Source organism: Sinocyclocheilus anshuiensis, unplaced genomic scaffold (assembly GCF_001515605.1).
Source record: "Sinocyclocheilus anshuiensis isolate Anshui unplaced genomic scaffold, SAMN03320099.WGS_v1.1 scaffold453, whole genome shotgun sequence".
In the NCBI taxonomy this organism is placed as follows: domain Eukaryota; kingdom Metazoa; phylum Chordata; class Actinopteri; order Cypriniformes; family Cyprinidae; genus Sinocyclocheilus; species Sinocyclocheilus anshuiensis.
Window position 1 is genome coordinate 1,198,508 of NW_015537979.1, and position 11,423 is coordinate 1,209,930.

The 11,423-nt window shown below is 37.9% G+C and overlaps 1 protein-coding gene across 2 annotated transcripts in view; it reads left to right on the plus strand.

Annotated features, from left to right (window-relative positions):
* Window positions 1-11,423, plus strand: part of LOC107673174 (synaptotagmin-2-like) — an 88,258-nt gene that overhangs the window by 17,575 nt on the left and 59,260 nt on the right. Inside the window, exon 1 of one of the 2 annotated variants that reach the window (XM_016466689.1) lies at window positions 1,533-1,601. The exons of the other annotated variant lie outside the window; for it this stretch is intronic. The gene's annotated coding sequence lies outside the window, so the exon portion shown is untranslated. Of the gene's footprint in view, window positions 1-1,532; window positions 1,602-11,423 lie in introns of those variants that run through there. 2 annotated transcript variants of the gene reach the window in all.

Genomic DNA, 11,423 nt, shown 5'->3' on the forward strand with positions numbered 1-11,423 from the left:
GAGGGAACGCAAAAGTTTTGCGAGAGAATGCAAAAAAAAATTTCCTCCCACCCCGAATTTTTTTCCCACCACCATGTCCCTTTAGGGGCTCCGTACAAATCTGATCCGCTGGCCTCATGCAATTAAAGGGAGTCAGAGTCTTCAAGTTCAGTTACATTATATAAAAAGCAACCTTTTAGAATACATATTTATAAAGGCACAATTAGAAGAATTAAACAGTATGTGATATAGCATGTTATTATTATTTCTTCAGTGTCACATGATCCTTCAGAAATTATTCTAATACACTGATTTGCTGCTCAAGAAACATTTTTTTTATTATTATCAATGTTGAAAACGTGCTGCTTCATATTTTTTCTATATTTATATCTATGGACATAATATGAAAAAAATACAATAAAACAGTGAAAAGAACAACTTTCACAAAATGTTCACTGTTCACAAGTCTATTTAGTGCATTCTGACTAACCTTTTGAAATATTTTTAACAAAACGAAACCCTTTTTTTTTTTTTAAACGTTTCAAATATTTTGCTGCGGTGTTACTTGGCCACACGTCACTTCACTTTCACTTTCATGAATCGGTCTTCGCTTAGCTTAGTCATTTGTCCATGAATCGATCTTCGATGGTTGCACTATTTTAATTCACTAACCAGCTCAGAGGCATTTGTTCATGAATTTGTCTTCGCTTTTGATTCACTCAAAAGAACCAGGCTGTGTTCGAAATGCCATACTATCATACTACTCTTACTATTTCTGCAGTATCCAGTAGGTATGCTGTGTATAGTATGCAAATTTTCTGTATGCATGTAATACCCGGATGACCTACTATATTCGCCAGAATCTGCTAAATATAACTCAAGTACACTGAAATCAGTACAGAAGCTGTTCGGAATGGCATACTACCATACTATATTGCAGTATGCTGTGTGTATACTGTGAATAGTATGTGAATTTTCTGTATGTATGGAATGCCCAGATTACCTGCTACATTGGCTGAAATTTGATGTATGCATCTGAAGACGCTGGGATACTGTTTCCCAGAACGCAGTGAACTGGAGGTGGGGAATAGTAATTATAAATGTAACACTTGTATTTATACGTATATACATACTACAAACTATCGCTGTGTATCTAAAAACAGTATCGTTAGTAGGACATAAATTGTACTTTAATCTCTACAGCACGTTTCCGATCATCAAATGACGTCACCTTTATCTTTATTTAAAAAAAATAGTAGGCAGTATGCACTGTGTACTGGGCAGTAAGCAGTAAGTAGTAAGCAAGCATGCCATTTCGAACACAGCCCCAGCTTTTGTTCGTGAGTCAACACCGATTGCACGGTATGTTGTTGATTGACTCAAAAGAACCGGCTCATAACATAAGAGTTAATTGTTAATGTATCGGACTTAACTATAGTCACGCTGTAGTATTTGTTTGTGTTTGTTTTGCTTGCTTTGTTTTGTTTTCTTGTTTTGTCGTTGTTTTGCGGCACATAATCTTTTATCACTTTACCATAAATCCAGACTTCAAGCTCACACTTCGGGTGATTTATTATTTCTTATGAAACAGCACGGTATATTCGAGCAGCAGGAAACACGTTGTAAGTAATGATGCACAACATCCGCTAGAACTCCTGCAGTAAGAGTGACTCTGCAATAGGCAAGACATTTGCTTGTGAAGTTTCAGAAAAACAGCGCTTTATTCCACCACGCCTGATTTATTTTGTGGTCAATGTGAGAAAAGTATTCCAACAAATGGTGTGCAGTAAATTAAATCTGAATGTGGGTGATTGAAACCGTAATGATGACTGAATTTTCGGATTCTGAAAATAGTACATGTATTGTATAACTCAGCTGTCAGGCTGCTACAGTGAGCAATTGCAAGCAATATAATCAGTCACTATATCTTTAAAGGTTACCCAGCCTTTAATGTCATGTAAAATATGAACTCTGGTGGGTCAGTCTCAATGTGAGACTGTACAGACATGTGTAGTTTGCATATTTGACATTTTTATCACAGTACTTCACCCCATCCAGGCCCATAACTTGTCTTCTTTGCAGATTTCATCTAGACATTCTGACATTAAATGTGCATATCAGTTGGCTCCTGTCTCCCTTCTCCACAGCTCGCTCTTGTTGACAGGTGAACAGATATGATGCTGGTGAAACATATATACTTTGGTCTTCTCTGATACAGTTTGTGAGTTCAGCTGAAGGTGATGACTGAGGTTTTCTGTTCATTTCATGCTGACTTTCACTCACTGCTGAATGTGCTCTCAGCTCCAGGAAATACTGAAAGTCTTCTAGGCTGATATTTCTGTGATTGCTGCTACGTTTGGCCTTAACTGCTTTTTATTATATTTTTTTTGCCATGCCATTGTGCCAGGAAGGTGACTGTCACGTTGCACACACACAAGGGACGAGGAGACGCTGGAGAATATGTTGACAGGACTTTATTTGCATGAATCTCCTCAAGTCAATTACTTTCCAACTGTTGCTTAGTCTACTGGCTTAGTGTCCACTCTGTCTTGCCACTGTCTGTCAGTGTCGTCTTAATTCAGTTTACAAAAAAATCAGGAACAACAACAGTTACAACTAACATGCTTTACAAATCTTAAACATCTTTGAACCGCTAATATATATTATATGCATTATACATATTTTATATTTATATATATATATACACAGTGGGGAAAATATTTATTTGATCCCCTGTTGATTTGGTAAGTTTGCCCACTTACAAAGAAATTAAGGGTCTGTAATTTTTATGGTAGGGTTATTTTAATGTATAGAGACAGAATACCAACCAAAAAATCCAGAAAAAAAACACATTATATAGGGCTAAAGGTTAGAAATTGATTTGCATTTCAGTGAGTGAAATAAGTATTTGATCCCCAAGCAAAACATGACTTAGTACTTAGGCCACTCCATGACCTTAACGTGCTTCTTCTTGAGCAACTACTTTGTTGCCTTGGTGGTATGTTTTGGGTCAATGTCATGCTGGAAGACCCATCCATGACCCATCTTCAGTGTTTAGGCTGAGGAAAGGAGGTTCTCGTCCAAGATTTTACAGTACATGGCCCCGTCTATTTGCCCCTCAATGCGGTGAAGTCATCCTGTACCCTTATCAGAAAAACAGACCCCAAAGCATAATGTTTCCACCTTCGTGCTTGACTGTAGGGATGGTGTTCTTGGGGTCATAGTCAGCATTTCTCTCCCTCCAAACACGGCGAGTCGAGTTAATGCCAAAGAGCTAAATTTCGGTCTCATCTGACCACAGCACTTTCTCCCAAGCCTTCTCTGAATCATTTAGATGTTCTTTGGCAAACTTTAAACGGGCCTGTACATGTGCCTTCTTGAGCAGGGGGACCTTGCGGGCGCTGTAGGATTTCAGTCCATTGCGGCGTAGTGTGGTTTGCTTGGTGACTGTGGTCCCAACTGCCTTAAGGTCATTAACAAGCTCCTCCCGTGTAGTTCTGGGCTGATCCCTCACCTTTCTCATGATCATCCTTACCCCATGAGGCAAGATCTTGCACGGAGCTCCAGACCAAGATTGATGGTTGTTTTGTATTTCTTTCATTTCCAAATAATCGCACCAACAGTTGTCTCCTTCTCACCAAGCTTCTTGCTGATGGTCTTGTAGCTCATTCCAGTCTTGTGCTGATCTACAATCTTGTCTCTGACATCCTTTGACAGCTCTTTGGTCTTGGCCATGGTGGTGGGAGAGGTTGGAATGGAAGATACAGATTGTGTGGACAGGTGTCTTATACACGAGCTGACATTAGGAGTAACTTCTTAAAGTGGCAGGACTAATCTGTGTTCCACATGAGCACATAACCAGACTGTGGGAGCCAGAATTCTTGCTGGTTGGTAGGGGATCAAATACTTGTTTCACTCACTGAAATGCAAATCAATTTCTAACCTTTATATAATGTGTTTTTTCTGGACTTTTTTGGTTGGTATTCTGTCTCTAAAAATTACAGACCCTTCATTTCTTTGTAAGTGGGCAAACTTACAATCATTACAAAATGTCTCTTATATAACAGTTATTTCTGTTATTGTTATATTTCTAATATATTGTAAAATAGAATTTATTTCTGTGATGACAAAACTGAATTTTAAGCATCATTACTCCAGTCTTCAGTTTCACATGATCCTTCAGAAAACATTTGTGCTGCTTCATATTTTTCTATATTTATGTCTATCTATCTATATACATAATATGAAAAAAAAACGACAATAAAACAGTGAAAAGAACACAACTTTCAGAAAGTTTTCACTGTTCACAAGTCTATTTAGTGCATTCTGACTAACCTTTTGAAATATTTTTAACGAAACAAAACCCTTTAAAAAAAAAAAAAAACTTTCAAATATTTTGCTGCGGTGTTATACAAGACTGCATGTTGCTGTGCGTCGTGAGACAGAAAATAAAAATAGGCCAGAAGAAAGAATGAGTCCTAGTTGCTGTATGAAAACACTCTGCACTTCTTTGAATGTACTGAATGCAAAAAGGCAGCTCTTTTTAACCGAGCACAGCTCTACATACAGTATCAGCAGTTTAGAGACAAAAGCCAAACTCATTACATAACCTCTATGCTGACTGTGACAGACACCCAACTGTCAGCAATCTGCCACGGCACACAAAACTCTGCCATCTTGTGCCGCATTTATTCAATGAAGAAAATCAGGGCTTGTCTCTATTTAGCAGACATTGTGTTTGAACATGTATGACCATTTGAAAGCCAAGATGAGTATTTGTTGTGAAACAGACGTAAAAATCTTAATAGCAGTGTACGTCGAGTAGCATGGCATATGCAATAAACATCCATTTTCAAAGAGTGCTCTGTTTTCTGATAGCTGGAAACCTCAAAGTCAAGCTATAAGGAGCCCTGCAGCGTTTCTAGCTGCATTTGAGTATTTATGTACTTTATACTTCAGTTTGGTTACTCTTACACAGCTGAGATATTACATTGAGCTGGTCACACCTGCTCTCTGTGATTGTGTGTCCTTCTCCAGAGGGCTGCTTTGATGTTGGCTCTGCTCGGGAGTAAATGAAAGCCTAACTCCCAATCTCCTTCCACGGGGCTTTTCTGCACAATGTGTGGAAAGCTTTTGCAGGAGGGGTTTGTGTGAGGGTCTTATGGTCCTTGTGTGATAGTGGAGGCTGAACTGAGACCTGGCAAATCAAACAGGAATAATTCAATGGCGATTCAGCCATGTTCTCGGTTGCATGGACATGCTGTGAGGGAATGCTTGTCTTTCCGCTGTTACATCTCCATTGTACTCCATTAACCGTGAGCCTGTCATGGTAAGTTTGACGACAGCATTGCAACCTGCAGAGGGCAGTATGGAGTTATCTTTACACTTTTTCGAACGCGAGTTGATCAAATGCGTGCCTTAACTTGACTATCTGACTTAGGGCTGCACGATAAATCGAAATGGAATCGAGATCGCGATTCGACAGAAGCTGCGATTGTCATGCGTATCTTTCAGTGAAGCACGGTTCTGTGACCAACAGTAAATCTCCATCTAAAGGCCAGAGGGCTCTCTTGCACTGAAACTCCAAATACGCCTCGCAGAAGAAACCCAGAAAATGCCTATCGCTGCAGCTGAATAAACAGAAGATTCAACTGCTTTCATTGATTCAACGTGACTAATAAACACACGACTACGGCAATATACGGTTTATCTGAGTTCTTATTATTATAATTTTCATTAAAATAAAGTATATTTATAATGCAATGCCTTTATCACTGCTTAGAATACTATGAAATATGTTGCGTGCCTTATTCTGTGTAAGAAGCCACATCATCTCACAGAAGGATTTATTTCAAACACTCGACTGACGTTATGAAGTGAGTTTGGAGTAAAAATATGTTATTAAATGTGGTATTTTCACATGCTTTCAGATGGAGCAGCATTTACTTCACAGAGTCGTAGTTCACTGAGAAGCTATGTAAACAGCTGTCATTATCGCGAACGATTTCTTCGATTTTTGCGATTTTTTTTGCGTAACTTCTCAGTGAACTACAGCTATGTGTAGTAAATTCTGATCCATCTGAAAGCACGTGATGATGATTTACTGCTGATTACAGAACCGGCTTTACTAAATGCGTATGACAATCACATTCGATTAATCAAGCAGCCCTACTACCCACCCTCCCATGTAACAAAATGTCAGGACCCCTTTTTTGTGTGTGTGTGTGTGTGTGTGTGTGTGTACAACAGGAAAACCAGCAGAGGGCCCGACAGAGGCAAGAGCAGGAAAGAGAAAAGGAACTTCAGTTCAAGCGGAAACAGAGAGAGTTGGTTGGCCAGGGACACAAACCTTTCTACCTAAAGAAATGTAAATCTGTCTTTGTTCTTATCCTGTTCCATGACTTTTTACCTTGTTCACATATATTGTGATATAAGTTCTTTTGAAGAACATTTGTTGGTGAATGTCGTACTAGTCAGTTTTGTGAGCATCAGTGTTCATAACTATGTGTTATTTAGAAAAGAACATCAAATAATATATGGTATTATGATCATTTTTAGTTTATAACATCTTTAAAACCCTTCTACAGCTGACAAGAAGAAGCTGGAATTGGCTGAGAAGTACAGTGAGTTGAAAAAGAGCGGGAAACTGGAGAACTTCTTGAGTAAGAAGAGGAAGCGTAACGCCACCAAAGATCGCAAAAAGTTGCCCAATCAGCACAAGAAACGCCAAATTTGGACCAATCATGGCTCATCTGTGGCACCTTGAGTTGGTTATTTGTCTGAGTGTGACACAATGCAGAAGGACGTCTGCTGAAAAGTAAATCCTGCTGGACTATGATGTTAAAAGCTGACTTGGTATGATTTGAAGTGTACATTTCACCTACATTTGCACAGTATTGGATTAAGATGCGTTTTGTTAACAGGTTTGACATTTAAGATGTTTATCTTAAATATCCATTATCTTTTGTTGTTTAATTATGTTTTGAACATTTTCTTAAAATAAAATCTTACATTTATTCTCTGACACCTCATTATTTTACCACTAGATAGAGCTACTGATACTTCAAATAAAGAATCTCTGCATAAACCTAATTTTTTTGCCTCAGCAAACCTGCATTACTAACAAAATGCGCATGACAGTCACATTCGATTAATCGTGCAGCCCTAATCTGACTTTCTCGCACATCCATATATTTGTTTTCATTTTCATATTTAATGTGTTGTTTTTATTGCCATTTTCAATCTTCATCTTAGAGTAGTTCTTAAAATCAGGAGTACAGCTGTGAGTATTTCCACCTAGTGGACCCATCAGTAATTGCTGTCAATTTTACATGAATCCTTAGAGACAGGGGTGGCCAACTTCGGTCCTGGAGAGCCGCATCCCTGCAGAGTTTTACTCCAACCTTAAAAACTTGTTCAGGTTAGAAGGTTTGTTCAGGTGTGTTTGATTGGAGCAAAACTCTGCAGAACTGCAGCTCTCCAGGACCGAAGTTGGCCACTCCTACTTAAAAAGTTTTTTTTTAAATTTACTCACCCTCATGTCATTCCAAACTCTCTTCATCATATAAAATGCTTTTGTAATTTCAGAAAACTTACTTAACTTGAAAAATCTACTCGAGTTTTAAAATCTGAACAGATTCGCGAGGACCAGGATTAGGAACCGCTGCACTAAATGACTCTCAAGTTGTCACGAACACAACAAACTCAAACTCAAAATGAAAACAATGTGTTCTAAACTTGGCTCCTTCGATTAGATGGAATCAAAGTCTGAAGCTAAAAAAATGGTGCCTGTGTCCATCATAAAGATTTTCTGTGAAATCTGTCAACTTCAACTGCCCAAAATATGGAGATTTCGGCAACTAACGTCAACTTTTCCAGACTGTAATTTCAGACAGCAAATCGACAAAAGTTGTTTGTGTTGTGTATTCCAAAATTTGATATACAGTATACCAGTCGAATCACAACCTTTCACACTTCACTCTTTTCAAATTTGTACTTTTTACCTTTTAGGTACTAATATGTACATTTTTGTACCTTTTTCAGAGAGTGTACCTTTTGAAATTTGCTTGAAATAGTTTGAAATATGATCCCATTGACTTTCATAATACGTGCGAAAACAGCTGAAACATCCCTCATATTCCTTTGTGTCATAGGTACACTCTCGGAAAAGAATGGTCACTAGGTCAGTACCCTTTCAAATGGTGTATTAAGGGCTAAATAAGGTACAGAGGTGTACCTTTTGAAAGGGTGCCACCCCAGTGACAGATTTTGTATCTTGTTTTCCCCCTGAAAGTGTATATGTAGTTATTTACAGCCCTTGGTTGATATTTTGTACATGACTTGTTCAAACATATTACAAACCCAGTAGACCAGTGGTGTCCAATCCTGCTCCTGGAAGGTCACTATCCTGCAGAGTTGATCTCTTATCCTAATGAAACACACCTGAACCAGATAATCAAAGTCTTTAGGATTACTAGAAACTTTCAGGCAGGTGTGTTGGGACAGATTGGAGCTCAACTCTGCAGGACATTGGTCCTCCAGGAGCAGGTCCGGACACCCCTGCTGAGTAGATTTTGTATCTTTAGCTAACCAAATTCTCATGGAGAAGAGCACATTTTCTTTACACAGTTATACCACATTTATAGTAAGATTTGTCTCCTTTGTTCCTTGTAAGAGTGCTTTGCTTTGAACTATTTTGCACTTTACGCTATGATGGAAGCGGCATGTAATTTTGTACTCTATTCTCTCATCTTTTATGTGTTCTCATTCCTGAAATTGAATCATCAGAGTGGACAGAAGCGCTTAGTGCTTTCAGCCTGGACATGAATAAAACAATTAACCAGAGATTCACAACCATTGGGGCTGCTTTGTCTTCCTGTGTGCCATTTTGTCCTCTTGGGAAACAAACAAGTTGGAGAAAGATCCAATTACCGCCTTCAAGAGGAGAGGCAATTCTCCTTAAAGTGACTGTCTCAGATCTGCCACATTAGGTTTGTTTTTCATGGTTTGGGAGGGCTAACAACCGTAATATTATCAAGGGGCTGCAAGCTTCTGCCTCAGAGCGTTTCTGTTTGGGTTTGTGTGTTTTTATTTGCAGTTTAATTTACAAGTCTTCTTTCGGATTGCTCCAAGAAGTTCATTGACAAATGATGCTTCCTGGTAGCTCCTGTCTGTCTGTGAATCCTACAGGAAGAGCTAACAAGACAGCGTAGGTGTAATTCGTATGGATTCGGCTATGTCAGAATAATACAAATTTTTATGTGTGTGTGGCTGGCCACAGTTGTTTGGGATTGGATCGAAAGAGTGAGGAAGTAGAAATGAAGTAATAAAATTAAAGATTTGTCTAGTTTCTCAGGGGATGCGCTAGTCATGGATGAGCAAATCTTTTAATGTGCTCTCACATTAGCACTAATTTCAAGAAATAGTCTGAAAAACGCTGTTGAGAGGCAAAGAAAATGTGTGTGTGTATATATGGAGAGAAGGAAATCTTGCGGAGAGAGAGAGATTAAACCAGTTTACCTCTGACTTTTTCCACATCTGGAGATAGTAGTCATGGTTATTATGGGGATTGGGACTGTCCCAGAGACATTGAGCTGAGCTGCACTTCAACAACCTCTAAATGTCTTTTCCTTTTCCCTTAGAGAATCTGCAATGTGTCTATTAGTCCTACAGCAATGTGACTGTTACTAAACCGAATGCTTTTATTTATATACTTATGCTTTTTATATACTGTAGCAGTGGTTTTGCTTGAGTGGAGAGCCAACACAGTTTCAAAATTGTTTTTGCGTACAAAACACAAATATTTTACCAAGATTTATGAGTTTGTGTCAAAATCTCTAGAGTTTGATTGACGTTTGAGATCTACAACAAAATATAGCCTACTGGAAGCATTTTCTCTTCCTTTTAAAACCAGAGAAGTCTATTTACTTTTAGACTTTCTTTAGAATAAAGGTTCCAAAGGTTTTTTTTTTTTCACTGTGATGCCATAGAAAACCCATTTTGGGTTGTCAAAAGTACCTTTTTGTGAACAGTTCTTAAAATAACCATTTTTCCACCATAATAAAGAATATGGAATGTAAAGATCCCATGGATATTAAAGGTTCTTCATGGAACCATCAATTCCAATAAAGAACATTTATTTTTAAGAGTGTGTACATGATTTTATAGTTATTTGCATTTTATTAATTGAATATAGCATTGTTTTGCCCTGCCACCCTTATCAGAACAGTCACAGTTGAGAATGTTTTACAATTAGGGTTGCAAATGGGTGAAATAATTCTCTAAACTGTCCAGAATTTTGGGAAACTTTCCAGGATTTTTTGGAAACTGTAGGAAAATATTGGAAACTTTTAGAGTTTCTTGAAATTTACCAGAAATTTTCCAGTCCTTAGCAACTCTAGTTACAATACACTACTCTGTGCAACTTTGTATAATACAGTATTGTTCTGAGGAGTCCTTTGAGTCTTATATTTCAGCTTGTTTCCCAAATTTAACTGGGATATTTGAAGCTATTGAATCTTTCATTTCATAAATGTTTTTTTTTTTTTATTATTATTATTGATGAACATGCAGTTCTTGAAATATCTGGAATCACTAAATGGATCGTGGTTAATTCATATAATCAATACTCTGTTTCTGTTAATAAAAATGTTTGAAAACGAACTTTGTCTTAATAACATAATTTAACAGCAGAGATACAAGCTTATATGGTGGGGCCTTTGAGTATTGTGTTAGACAATAGCAGTCCTTTAACTAAAAAAGTTGGGAATTACATACTCGGGGTTCCTACACCCATTTAGATGAAACAGACTCCTACAGATAAAAGCAATACAACAAGACACACAAATGATACAGGTGCTGGAGTTTTGTTTACATACCGAGGAATATGTTTGAGATTAGATTGTTCAGAGTAAAATCTCTCAGCCTCTCTCCTTCACTTAAACGTGAGATTATTTTCAGAAATGGAAATCCAACCCTTGTCATGATAAAAAAATGCAGTTTTGCGATGGAGATTTGTTCAACCAGACGGCGCCATGATGGGTGTGCTGGAGTGTGATAATTCAAGAGCTGCAGGGTAGGACTGTGATTTATGGGATATCCTTTTTGTCTTACAAAACGTGTTCCTTCGAAAGCCCACCCCCAACATTTCATATGAGTCATTTCCCTAATTGATAGTTGCCTGGAAACTCTATGAGAGGTGCTGAAAAAGACTGATAATGTACGTGAGATAGTGTTTCAGTGTGTGTGTGTGTGTGTGTGTGTGTGTGTGTGTGTGTGTGTGTTTTGATAAAGAACAAAAAATAAACGGTTACATTTTCATTGACTTGTTTAAGACTATTGATTTTGAACTGATATGGTTGTACACTGTGCTTGTGAGGTCACTCATAATGAAGTATGGATCAACAATTATGTTTTAATACAATGCAGTATTTACTGTACAGATC